At 38.0% G+C, this 13,168-nt stretch overlaps 1 protein-coding gene across 1 annotated transcript in view; it reads left to right on the top strand.

The window, feature by feature from the left end:
• LOC123934670 (fibronectin type III domain containing protein 3C1-like) overlaps positions 1-13,168 on the top strand; it is a 58,391-nt gene that overhangs the window by 29,505 nt on the left and 15,718 nt on the right. The gene's annotated exons all lie outside the window — the stretch shown is intronic.

Raw genomic sequence — 13,168 nt, 5'->3', positions numbered from 1 at the left:
TTAGAGGGTCAGAGCTAACATGGCCCTGCAGGAATCTCCAGCCCAGAGCCACAAAGTCGGGGTCCACACCCATCAACAGATCCTCCAGTTCAATCTGTTTCCACCTCTGCCTGTACCAAACTCCACAGACTCCTGCATCTTCTGGGGGAGGGGACTGCTGTGTTGATTCTCAAATGTCTTTGCCCCAGGTGGAATTGCACTACACTTGCCTGGGGCCAGGATAAGTAATCTGCTCCCTGTTCAGGGAGCAAAATCTTGGGCTTTTATGCACTGAAGGGTTTCCGTGCAGCTTCAGAGGATGAGAATGAAAATGGCACCCTCCCAATCTCTGGCCCTGGAGGAGGTGAGAGCTCAAGGCCCCACTCCTCTGTGAGTCAATAGAGAAAAGTAGTCAATCACTCCTCTCACTCCTAGGCTCCCTAGTCTCCAGCACACTGTGCTCACCTGGCCTGTGACTGTGCCTTTCTATCTCTGGCACAATACCCTGTTTGGAGTTCCCAAACCCAGGAGATTCCTGTTGCACACTCCTGCACCACTCCTCCCAGGGGAGGAAGGAGGACTCTCCCCAGTTCTGCCACTTGTGGGATCCCTGCTTGAAGGGCAGTAGCCCAACTGTGCCACAGATCACAGTTTATGGCAACCTGAGCTGAGAGGCCACTGCTGGGTTCACTCTTTTGACATCTTCCCATATATTGCCTCAGATTCACTTCTGCACACCTCCTACCTTGTGGCAAATGGTTGCTTGTCTATTTGTAGAGTTGCAGCTATTCTTTTCTTCAGTCTCCAATTGAGTTCACAAGTGTTCAGAATAATTTGATAGCTATCTACCTGAATTCCTTGGAACCCACAAAATTAAGGTCTCCTCCACTTCTGCCATCTTGGACTCCTCCCACTTCAGTGAGAAGTTTAACCTACATTTTCACCTAAAAGCACTGAGACTGAATGAAGGCATGGGAAACAGGTCTAGGCAATACTCGGGTCCCTCCTTTACTTGCTGTCAGCAGGGTCCACTGAGGAGCTCAGCCTCCATCTCTAATCAGCTTCAAAGAGGAAAATCTAGGTGGTGATAGGCTATGCTACTTGGTACCCTACTCCCTCACTCTGTTCTCCTGGTGTCATTAAGATTCAACTGGGCACTAAGCTTCCACCTCCATCCTGCAGGAACACAGAGATATTAGTCCTCCATTTACCCCTTCATGGTATCATCAGGGACAAATGACAAGCTGAGCTTCGACCCAGAGAGACAGTGATATGGTGAAGATAGCTGGCCTACTTCTGCTGGAAAAGTCTCAAAAGTGTGTAGACAGGAGATAAACTTCTACCCTATCCAATCTTTGCTCTATACCTCTAAGGAATACTGTCACTACAATAATGATTAAATATGACCCATACCCTCATAACATAATATTCAAAATGTCCAAACTAATCATTTGTCATAATGAAGACCATGGAAATCAGAACATGAATGATGAAAACAATCAAAAACAATTCATTTGTAATAAATCATAACTTTCAATTATAAATAATTGATAATAATTTATCATAATTTATAATTTATAAAAATTAATCATAAGTTTCAATTATAAATCAAAGAACAAAATGGAAATTATAGAACTGAAATATATAATAAACAAATATAAACAAAATAACAAAATAAAATAAAATAAAATCCTCCCAGATGGGTTCAATAGTAGAGTGATGACATAAGACAGAATCAGTGAACCTGAAGACAAATTAATAAAATTTTAATACAGATTAAGTAACAGAAATGATTTCAAAAGAAAAAGATGAACAAAGTTTCAGGGACATATGGAATAATAACAGACAAGCTAATATTCATATCATTAAATTCCCAGGAGAGAAGAAAAAGAGTGGAAATGAAAAATTGTCCAAAGAAATGATAAAAACGTCCCAATTTGGGGAAATACATAAACCAAACAATTTAAAGAGCTGAGAAAATATAAAATAGGACAAATCTGAAGAATCTGCACTACCAAAACACATCATAATTAAACTTCTGAAAATAAAAAACAAATTAAAAAATCTTGAAAGCAACCAGAGAGAAATGGTACATTATTTATATAGGTAAAAATCAACTCAAAAGACAAATATATCTCTTTTGAGACCATAGAGGCCAGAAATAAGTGGCATAACATTTTTCAAGTACTGAAAGGAATTGTCAACTGCACATTATATTCAGTAAAATTATTCTTCAGAAATGAAAAGAAAATAAAGACATCCTCAGATAAAGGAAAACTAAGAATTGTTGCCAGTAAAATTCCCAATAAAAACTGGATATAGAAAGCACTCTTTTTTTTCACTTTTTTTTTATTTCTTTTCAGCATAACAGTATTCATTGTTTTTGCACCACACCCAGTGCTCCATGCAATACGTGCCCTCTCTATTACCCACCATCTGGTTCCTCAACCTCCCACCCCCGACCCCTTCAAAACCCTCAGGTTCTTTTTCAGAGTCCATAGTGTCTCATGGTTCATCTCCCCTTCCAATTTCCCTCAATTCCCTTCTCCTCTCCATCTCCCCATGTCCTCCATGTTATTTGTTATGCTCCAAAAATAAGTGAAACCATATGATACTTGACTCTCTCTGCTTGACTTCTTTCGCTCAGCATAATCTCTTCCAGTCCCATCCATGTTGCTACAAAAGTTGGGTATTCATCCTTTCTGATGAAGGCATAATACTCCATCGTGTATATGGACCACATCTTCCTTATCCATTCGTCCATTGAAGGGCATCTTGGTTCTTTCCACAGTTTGGCGGCCGTGGCCATTGCTGCTATAAACATTGGGGTACCGATGGCTCTTCTTTTCACTACATCTGTATCTTTGGGGTAAATACCCAGCAGTGCAATTGCAGGGTCCTAGGGAAGCTCTATTTTTAATTTCTTGAGGAATCTCCACACTGTTCTCCAAAGTGGCTGCACCAACTTATATTCCCACCAACAGTGTAAGAGGGTTCCCCTTTCTCCACATCCTCTCCAACATACGTTATTTCCTGTCTTGCTAATTTTGGCCATAGAAAGCATTCTTTTTAAAAAAGGAAATGATAACAAAAGAAGGCTTAGAACTTCAGAGAAGTGACATTGGGGTTCTGGTCCAAGATGGTGACTCCTGAACTCATCTGCCACAGACACACTGAAAGCACAGTTAAACATGGAACAATTTCCTCTGAAAGGAATCCAGAAATTAGCTGAGGGACTCTCATTTTCACCAGAAAAATGAGAGAAAAACCACATAAAATGGTAAGAAAAGCTGAAATATACTCTCAGTATAATTTCCATATACAGCACAACAGGGAGGAAACATAAATGCAAGTTTTTCTCTGAAGAGTAAGGAATTTGGATCCAACATCTAGCATGCCAAGTTTGAAAACTTCCACCTAATGGGCAGGTCCCTAAAATACCTAGCTCTGAAAGCAAATTAGGTATGCAGCCATAAGACACACAACACTGTACCAAACAAAGAAACAGTTTTAATGGGCTTTCCAGGACTCAGATTGGCTATCCCCTCAGGTCTCAGTGCAGATCCCAGCCTTTCCCTGAAAAAGGCCTATTTGAATATTTTTAAAGCTATAACCTGAGGGCAAGTCTCCTAATTTAGCACACATCTAAATGATAACTATAATCTCCATATGCCATACTCCAGGTCATTAGTATCTCCTTGAAAGGAGCTTGTGCACATGTATGGCAACCTAGCATTATGGTTGCCACCCAGAGGTTGCAACAATTGATTTCCTGCCACTGGTGGCCAGTGAAGCTTGCATTTATAGGTTTCAGAGTACTGTAGCAAACAAAGAAACGGTTTTTGACGGGCTGTAATCCCAGGGCCCAGTACAGAGGCACAAGTCAGAAATGCCCATATCCCAGTCTTTCCCTGAGTATGTTTTGCACATCTTAAAAGCTGCAGCTGAGGGTCCAGCTTTAAATGAGGTGCTGACTGTTATCCTAACCTTTGGGAAACTGACAGATACTGGCATACCTTCAACCACTGGAACCACTAAGAACAAAGAAACTAGCTTGCACACTCACAAGGTTTGAGAGAAAACTAAGAGCTAGGGCCAGGCCAAATGATAATGTTCATCTTCTACACAATGCTACTCCTTCAAGACTGTGAGAGAGGTAGATGTTTTATCTGATGCACAGAAAGGTAAAATAAAGAAACAGAGAACATTTTTCCAAGCAAAAGAATAAGATAAACCTCCAGAAACAGCCTTTAATAAAGTGGAGATAAGAGATTTACCTGATAAGGAGTTCAAAATAGTGGTCATAAAGATACTCATCAGGGTCAGGTGAACAATGCATGAACAAAGTGAAAATTTCAAGAGATAAAAAGTTAAAAATATCAAAGAGAAATCACATAGGCAAAGAATAAAGAATATAACAACTGAACTGAAAAATTCAATTAAAGGGTTGTACAGCAGACAAGATCAAATGGAAGAGAAAGGATCAGCAAACTTGAAGACATGGCAGTTGAACTCATGCAATCATAGGAACAAAAAGAAAAAAATGAAAAGGAGGGGACTTGGGATACTATAAAGGAAACCAATATATGCTTATAGGTGTCCCAGAGGAAGACAGAGAGAAAGGGAAAGACAGCTTATTTAATGAAATAGTGGCTAAAATATTCCCTAAACAAGGGAAGGAAACAGCCATCTAGATCCAGGAAGCCCAGAAAGTCCAACTAAGACAATCCAAAAAGACTCATTACACAGACACATAACTGTCAAATGTTAAAACAAGGAAAGAATCTTAAAAACAGCAAAAGAAAAACAAATTGTTGCATGAAGGAGAACCCCTATAACAATATCAGCAGAGTTTTCAGCAGAAAGTTTGCAAGAAAGAAGACAGTGGCGTGATATATTTAAAGAGCTGAAAGAAAAACTGCCAACAAGGAGTACTCTACCCAGAAAAGTTGTCCTTCGGAATTAAAGGAGAAATCAACCATTTCCCAGACAAGCAAAACCTGAAGCAGTTCATCACCAACACACTGGCCTTACAAAAAATGTTAAAAGGCTGGGGCGCCTGGGTGGCTCAGTGGTTTAAGCCTCTGCCTTCAGCTCAGGTCATGATCTCAGGGTCCTGGGATCAAGCCCCGCATCAGGCTCTCTGCTCAGTGGGGAGCCTGTTTCTCCCTCTCTCTCTGCCTGCCTCTCTGCCTACTTGTGACCTCTCTCTCTGTCAAATAAATAAATAAAATATTTTTTAAAATGTTAAAAGGACTTTTAAAGCTAAATGAAAGGACACTAATTAGTAACAGGAAAACATGAAAGTATAAATCACAGTGGATATAGTAATTATATAGTTAAATTCTGAATACTATAATGTAAGTTTGGTGGGTAAGACACTTGTAGATTTCTACTATGAAGGTTATAAGGAGAAAGTACTAAAACAATTATAGTAATTTAATGCAAACATAAGATAAAAGATGTAAATTGTGCATGCCATTGAAGACATAAAATAGAGGTTAGAGTAAAAATGCAGACCTTTAGTAGACATTCAAACTTAAGTTGGCATCAGCTTAAAATAGACTGTTAAAAATAAGTTTTTTGTAAGCCTCAAGGTATTCTCAAAGCAAGAACCTATAATACACACACAAGAGAGAAAGAGAGAGGAATCTAAGGATACCACTGTAGAAAATTATCAAATCACAAAGAGCAAGAGAAGAAAAAAGAAACAAAATTTCTGTAAAAACAGCCAGAAAACTATTAAAATTGCAGTATTAAGTCCGAATCTATCAAAATTGCTTCAGCTACAAATGGATTCAACTCTACAGTCAAGAGGCAAAGAGTGGCTGATAAAATAACAAGACCCAACTACATATAATGTCTAAATGAGATTCACTTCAGCTCTAAGGACACACACAAGCTGAAAGTCAAGGAATAGTAAAAGATATTCCATGCAAAAGGAAGCCAAAAGAAGGTAGAGGTAGATCTACTTATATTTGATTAAACAGATGTTCAGCCAATGACCAAAATAAGAGACAGACAATGTTACTATATAGTGAAAAATGACCTAATCAAAAGAATGTATCATTTGTAAATACTGATGAACCCAACATAGGAACACCTAAATATATAAGGCAAATACTAACATACCTGAAGGGAGAAACAAACAACAATGCAATAATAGTAGGAAACTCCAATAAGTCACTTAAAACAACAGATATATTGCCTGAACAGAAAATGAAAAAGGAAACATGGTACATTAATTGTATGTTAGACCAGATGGACTTAACAGATTTTTTTAAAGATTTTATTTATTTATTTGACAGAGAGATCACAAACAGGCAGAGAGGCAGGCAGAGAGAGAGGAGGAAGCAGGCTCCCCATCTAGCAGAGAGCCCGATGCAGGGCTAGATCCCAGGACCCCGAGATCATGACCTGAGCCAAAAGCAGAGGCTTAACCCACTGAGCCAACCAAGTGCCCCTTAACACATATTTATAGAACATTCCATCCAACAGCCCATACACATTCTTCCCAAGTGCATATGGAATACTTTCCAGGATATATCATATGTTATGTCACAAAAAAGCCCTGATAAATTTAAGAAGATTCAAATGAAATCAAGCATCTTTCCCAGCCACAATGGCATGAACTAGAAATTAATTATGAAGAAGAAAATTGGAAAATTCACAAATATCTGGAGACACTAAACATTCTAATGAATAGTCAATGGATCAAATAAGAAATCAACAGAGAAATAAAAAAAAAAATCTTGAGACAAATGCAAATACAAATACAATATACCAAAACTTAATGGAATGCAGCAAAAGCAGTTCTAAGAGGCAACTTCATAGTGATAAATCTCTATAATAAGGAAAAAGAAAGTGCTAAAATAAACAAACTAAATTTACACCTTAAAGAACTAGAAAAAGAAAAACAACCTAACCCTAGTAGAATGAAGGAAATAACACAATGAACTAACAAATTAGTTAAATGAAAGAATAAAGATAAGAGTGGAAATAGGGACTAAAAAAATAGAGATCAACAAAACTGAGACATGGATGTCTCAAAATAGACAAACCTTTATCTAGGTCTACAAACAAAATTAAAATGAGGATTCTTTTTTTTTTTTAAAGATTTTATTTATTTTAGAGAAAGAGACTGCATGAGGTAGGGGAGAAGCAGAGGGAGGGAGAGTGGAAGCAGACTCTGAGCAGGGAGCTTGACACAGGGCTTGATCTCAGGACCCCAAGATCATGACTTGAGATTAAATCAAGAGTCAGATGCCTAAATGATGAGCCATCCAGGCACCCCAAGCAATAAGGATTCTAGTAAACAAAATTAGAAATGAAAGAGGAGACTTTCCAACTGATACCCCAGAAATACAAAACACCATAAGAGAATATTATGAAAAATTGTAAATGCCAAGTTGAAAAAGGTAGAAGAAATGAATATATGTCTATTACTATACAAGCTAAAAAGACTGAATCATGAATAAATAGAGAATATGAACATATCCATGATGACTAATGAGTAAAGACATTGAATCAGTAATAAAAAACTTACTAGTAAAGAAAAGTCCAGGGCCTATCAGCTTTACTGGTGAATTATACCAAACATTTAAAGAATTAATAGCAATCCTCAAACACTTTCAAAAAATAGAAGGAAGAGAATACTTCAAAATTCATTTTATGAAACCAACATTACAATACTACACCAGTACAAGAAAAGAAAATTACAGGCCAATATCCCCAAGAAACATAGATGCAAAAAATGCTCAACAAAAAAATTAGCAAACCAAATTCAACAATACATTAAAGGATAATACACTATGATCAAGTGGAATTTATTCCGGGAATGCAAGGATGGTTCAATACCTGCAAATCAGTGTGATATACCACATTGATGAATCGAAGGATAAAAATCATATGATCAAAAATCATATGATCCTCTCAATAGATGTAGGAAAAGCATTTGACAAAATTAAACATCCATTCACAGAAAAAAAAATACTCTCAACAAACTGGTTAGATAGTGAACATGCCCCAACATAATAAAGGTCATACATGACATCCTCACAACCAACACTATTCTCAACAGTAAAAAGCTGCAAGTTCTTCTACTAAGATCAGTTACAAGACAAGGATATCAACTCTTAGCACTTTTAGCCAACATAGTCCATGGAGTACTAGCCAGAGCAATTACAGAAGAAAAAGAAAAGGCATCCAAATCATAAAAAAGTAAAACCATCCCTATTTTCAGATGATAGATTATATGTAGAACATTCTAAAGACTCCACCAAAAATATTGTTAAAAATCATAATTGAGGGGGCCTGGGTGGCTCGGTCAGTTAAGTGTCTGCCTTCAGCCCAGATCATGATCCTAGAGTCCCAGGATCAAGCCCTGCATTGGGCTACCTGCTCAGCAAGGAACCTGCTTCTCCCTCTCCCCCTGCCGGCCACTCCCCTTGCTTGTGCTGTGTGTGTGTGTGTGTGTGTGTGTGTGTGTGTGCATGTGCATCAGTCAAATAAATAAAATCTTTTAAAAAAATAAATCTAATTGAATTCAGTATAGTTACATCATACAAAATCAATACACAAAAATAGGCTGTGAGGGGTACCTGAGTGGCTGAGTTGGTTGAGCATCTGACTCAGGTTTGGCTCAGGTCATGATCTCAGGGTCATGGTATTAAGCCCTGTGTTGGTCTCCATGTTCACTGGGGAGTCTGCTTGGGATTCTTTCTCTCCCTCTCACTCTGCCCCTCCCCCCTCAAATAAATAAATAAATCTTTTTTTAAAGTTGTGTTTCTATACACTAATAACACTCTGAAAGAGGAACTAAGTAGACAATCCCATTTATGACTGCATCAAAAAGAATAAAATACTAAGGAATAAATTTAGCAAAGGTGAAGGATCTGTTTACTGAAACTGTAAGACACTGTTGAAAGAAACTGAGGAAGACACAAATAAATGGAAAAATATTTTGTGCCCATAGATTGGAAGAATTGACATTGTTAAAATACCTGTAACTATCACCGAATCTACAGATTCAATGCAACCCCTATAAAAATTCTAGTAACATTTGTCACATTAATAAAACAAAAAATTCTAAAATTTCTATGGGATGACAGAAGACTCCAAATAGCCAAAGAAACTCTGACAAAGAAAAAATGAGAGGCATAACACTTCCTCCTTTCAAACTGCACTACAATGCTATAGTAATCTAAACACAATGGTATTAGCACAAAAACAAATACTTAAATCAATGGAACAAAATAGGGATCCCAGAAATAAACAGGACATATGGTCAATTAATTTATATTATAGGAGCCAAGAATATATGAGAGGAAATGGATAATCTCTTCTTAATAGCAAACTGGACAGCCATGTGCAAAAGAATGAAACTGAACCACTATCTTACACCATATACAAAAATAAATCAAAAATGAGTTAATGACTTCAACATAACTGAAATCATTAAATCTAGGAGAAAACATAGGGGATAAACCTCTTAACATAGTTGTTGAAATGTTATTTTGGATTTGACACCAACAACAAAGGCACCAAAAGCAAAAATAAATAAATGGGACTACATCAAACTAAAATCCTTCAGCACATTAAATATAAACAAAAAAAGTTAAAAGGTGGGGCGCCTGGGTGGCTCAGTTGGCTAGGCATCTGACTCTTTGTTTCAGATCAGGTCATTATCTTATGGTTGTGGGATTGAGCCCCATGTCAGGCTGTGACACTGTGGAGTCTGCTTCAGATTATCTTATCTCTCCCTCTCATTCTGTCTCTCAAATAAATAAATACAATCTTTTTTGGGCACTCGGGTGGCTCAGCTGGTTAAGCAGCAGCTTCAGCTCAGGTCATGATCCTGGAGTCTCAGGATCAAGTCCCACGTTGGGCTCTCAGCTCCATGGGGAGTCTGCTTCTCCCTCTGACCCTCTCCCCTCTCATGCTCTCTCTCTCTCTAACAAATAAATAAAATCTTTAATAAATTAACAAATAAATAAATACAATCTTTTTTAAAAAGTTAAAAGGAAACCTATGGAATGGGAGAATATGTTGGGAAATCATATATCTGATAAAAGGTTAAAATATATAAGAAACTCATATAATTCAATAACAAAATAGTAATCATTCAATTTAAAAAATGAGCAGAACAACTGAATAGACGTATTTCCAAAGAAAACATACAAATGCCCAAGAGGTATGTAAAAAGATGATCAACATGACTAAACATCAGAGAAATACAAACCAAAATTACATGAGCTATTACCTGAAATATGTCAGAATAGCTATCACCACACTATTTTGTATTTTAATTCCAATATATCTAAAATACAGTGTTATATTAGTTTCAGCTGTACAATACAGTGATTCAACAATTCCATACATCACCCAGTGCTCACTACAAGTGCACTGTTTAATCCCAATCACCTCTTTACCTCATCCCCCCACCCCCTTCCCATTTGATAACCAAAAGTTTGTTTTCTAAATTTAGAGTTTGTTTCTTGGTTTCTTTCTTTTTCCTTTCCTAATTTCTTTTGTTTCTTAAATTCTACAGATGAAAGAAATCATATGGTATTTGTCTTTCTCTAACTGACTTATTTCACTTAGCATTATACTCTCTAGCTCCACCCATGTCATTATAAATAGCAAGATTTCATTCTTTTTTATATATGAATAATATTCTATCATACATATATACCATACCTTTACCTATTCATTTATTGATATATACTTGGGCTGCTTCCATAATTTGGCTATTGTGAATAATGTTGCAATAGTGTGATTAGTGTGATTACTAGACTGTAGGGAAGTCCTATTTTTAACATTATGAGGAACTTCCATACCACTTTCCACAGTGGCACCAGTTTGCATTACCACCAACAGAGCAAGAGGGGTCCTTTATCTCCACAACCTAGCAAATTTTTCTGTTTTTTGTGTTTTTTATTTGAGCCATTCTGACAGGTGTGAGGTGATATCTCATTATACTTTTGATTTGCATTTCCCTCATGACTAGTGATGTTGAGTATCTTTTTGTGTGTCTGTAAATCCATGTGTATGTCTTTCTTGGAGTAATCAACATAAACTTCACATCTTATATAAAAATTAACTCAAAATGGACCAAAAAAACTGAAAATTTAAAATGGACCATAGAAAACAAAATTAAAATATAAAGCCATAGGAGTCAAGATGGCGGGGAAGTAGGAGGAGGCACCTTTTCAACCTGTACCCTAAAGTGAGCTGATTACCTACGAAAGAACTCCGACGACCCATGAAATCAGCCTGAGATCAGAATTATACACGTCTGGATCTCTACAGGAGCAGAAGACGCCAGGGGCAGGTAAAGCAGTCTGGGAGCGCTGGACTGATATCAGAAGAAAAACAAAAGGGGGAGGGAGCCACCAGAGGTGACCGATTGGAAAGTAATACCCCAACACGAGAGTGCTCTGCGTCTGGGGACCAGCATTAACTTGGAGTCTGGTTGAAAGCACTCAAAAAACAAAGAGCAAAGGATCGAGGAGGGTAATAGTGGGAACCTGGGCGGTTAGGGTCAGGGACCTAAGTCCCCCGACCCAGGACAGCCTCCCCTGGCGCTGAGCCAGAGAGAGTGCAGCGGAGAAATCAGGTCTCTGTCCCTGAGCCACCAGTGCACCTGAACTCCAGCACACCCGAGAATGAGTGGGGTCTGGCTCCCGTGAGGGGCTGGGAGCCTGGCCAGAAGGCAATCCTGAAACGTGTGCAACCCACACCCTCCCATGGGATAGGTGCTCATAGGCGCTAGCCTGGAGCTCTGGCATCCAGAAAAACCAGACATTCCCAGCCCGGGACAGCGGGAAAATCTCAGTGTGCGATCTCTGCTCGGAACCTCTCTGTCTGTCTGGAGCTGCCCAGACAGCCACCGCTGCCCTGGTTTTGGGTACAATGAGGAGTTCCTGCATCCCCAGGGACAGTGACTCAGAACCAACTCTGCCAGCAGCTCTTGCAAAACATTCTGAGGCTTCTCTGAGAGGGAGGTTGGGGTGCAGTTTGCTCTCCTCTAAACCTCCAAAAACCATCAAAAGCTGTCAAGGTGAGAGAAAGCAGATGAAAGAACATAAAAACCCCCAGAGAACAAAAGGCTGAAAAAAACAGTTTCCTCAGAGCTCACCCCCTTGAGGGGAGCGGGAGGACCTAACTCAGGGAACATCATTGTCTGAAAACCCACGTGGCAGGCCCCTCCCCCAGAAAACCAACCAGGAAGGAAGAAAAAAAAAAAGACTACAAGAGAAAAACCACCACTACTTCATAAATACAACTTTTATTTTTAACTCGTTACCAATATTCTGGTTCTTTTTTTTATACATACAGATAATTTTTTAACCTATTTACCACCACACTGAGATGTCCAGTACATCAAATTCTTTAATAACCTTCTAACCTGAACTTTTTGATACATACACCTGTGTTTTTCTTTTGCTTTTCTATTTTTTTAATTCTTTTTTAATTTTAACTTAGTTTAGTCTAGTTTATTCTTTTTTAATTTTTATTTTCTACTATACATATAGAGTTAAACTTCAAGGTAATCCCCTTTCCCCAATCAATGCTACCCCGATAGGCAAACCAGTTTCTAATCCCCCTGTAACTTAGGAAAGTTGAGTCCCTTAACAAAAACATCAAGATAACTTCAGGAAGAATAAAAATAACCTTCCTCACCCACACTGAGAATTTATAACCACTCTCCCAATTTTTCCATCTGTCAATGTTTCTGTGAATTTGTGTTTCTCCTGATAATATATAAATCTTATACTTGGGGTTCGTTCTGATGAGGTTCTCCCTTTTTTTTTTTTTTTTTTTTTTTTTGCTTATATATATATTTTTTTTTCTCTTGTCATATACTTTTATCAGTCTTTTTGTTTGTCTGTTCTTGTTTGTATACTTCACAAATCTTACCTTGTGGCCCATTTGGGCTGAGCCTTCTCTTTTATCTTCCCTTTTTTTCCTATCTCTCTCTCTCTCTTTTTTTTTTCCTTTTTACTTTTCCCTTTTTTTTCTTTCTTCTTCTCTATTTCTTTTTCTTTTCTTTTTTCTCTCATTTGGGTGAGGAACCCTGATTTCACAGAAGCGTTCCAGGGTGCACATTGACTGCACCACAATCAATAAGTCCAGCTGCATCTGTTCAGTCATCTCTTTCCAAAATGACTAGGAGGAGGAATACCCA

The sequence above is a fragment of the Meles meles genome, chromosome X (genome assembly GCF_922984935.1).
Source record: "Meles meles chromosome X, mMelMel3.1 paternal haplotype, whole genome shotgun sequence".
Classification (NCBI taxonomy): Eukaryota; Metazoa; Chordata; class Mammalia; order Carnivora; family Mustelidae; genus Meles; species Meles meles.
The sequence above is the reverse complement of the archived record's forward strand: the minus strand, read 5'-3'. Positions and strand labels throughout refer to the sequence as shown.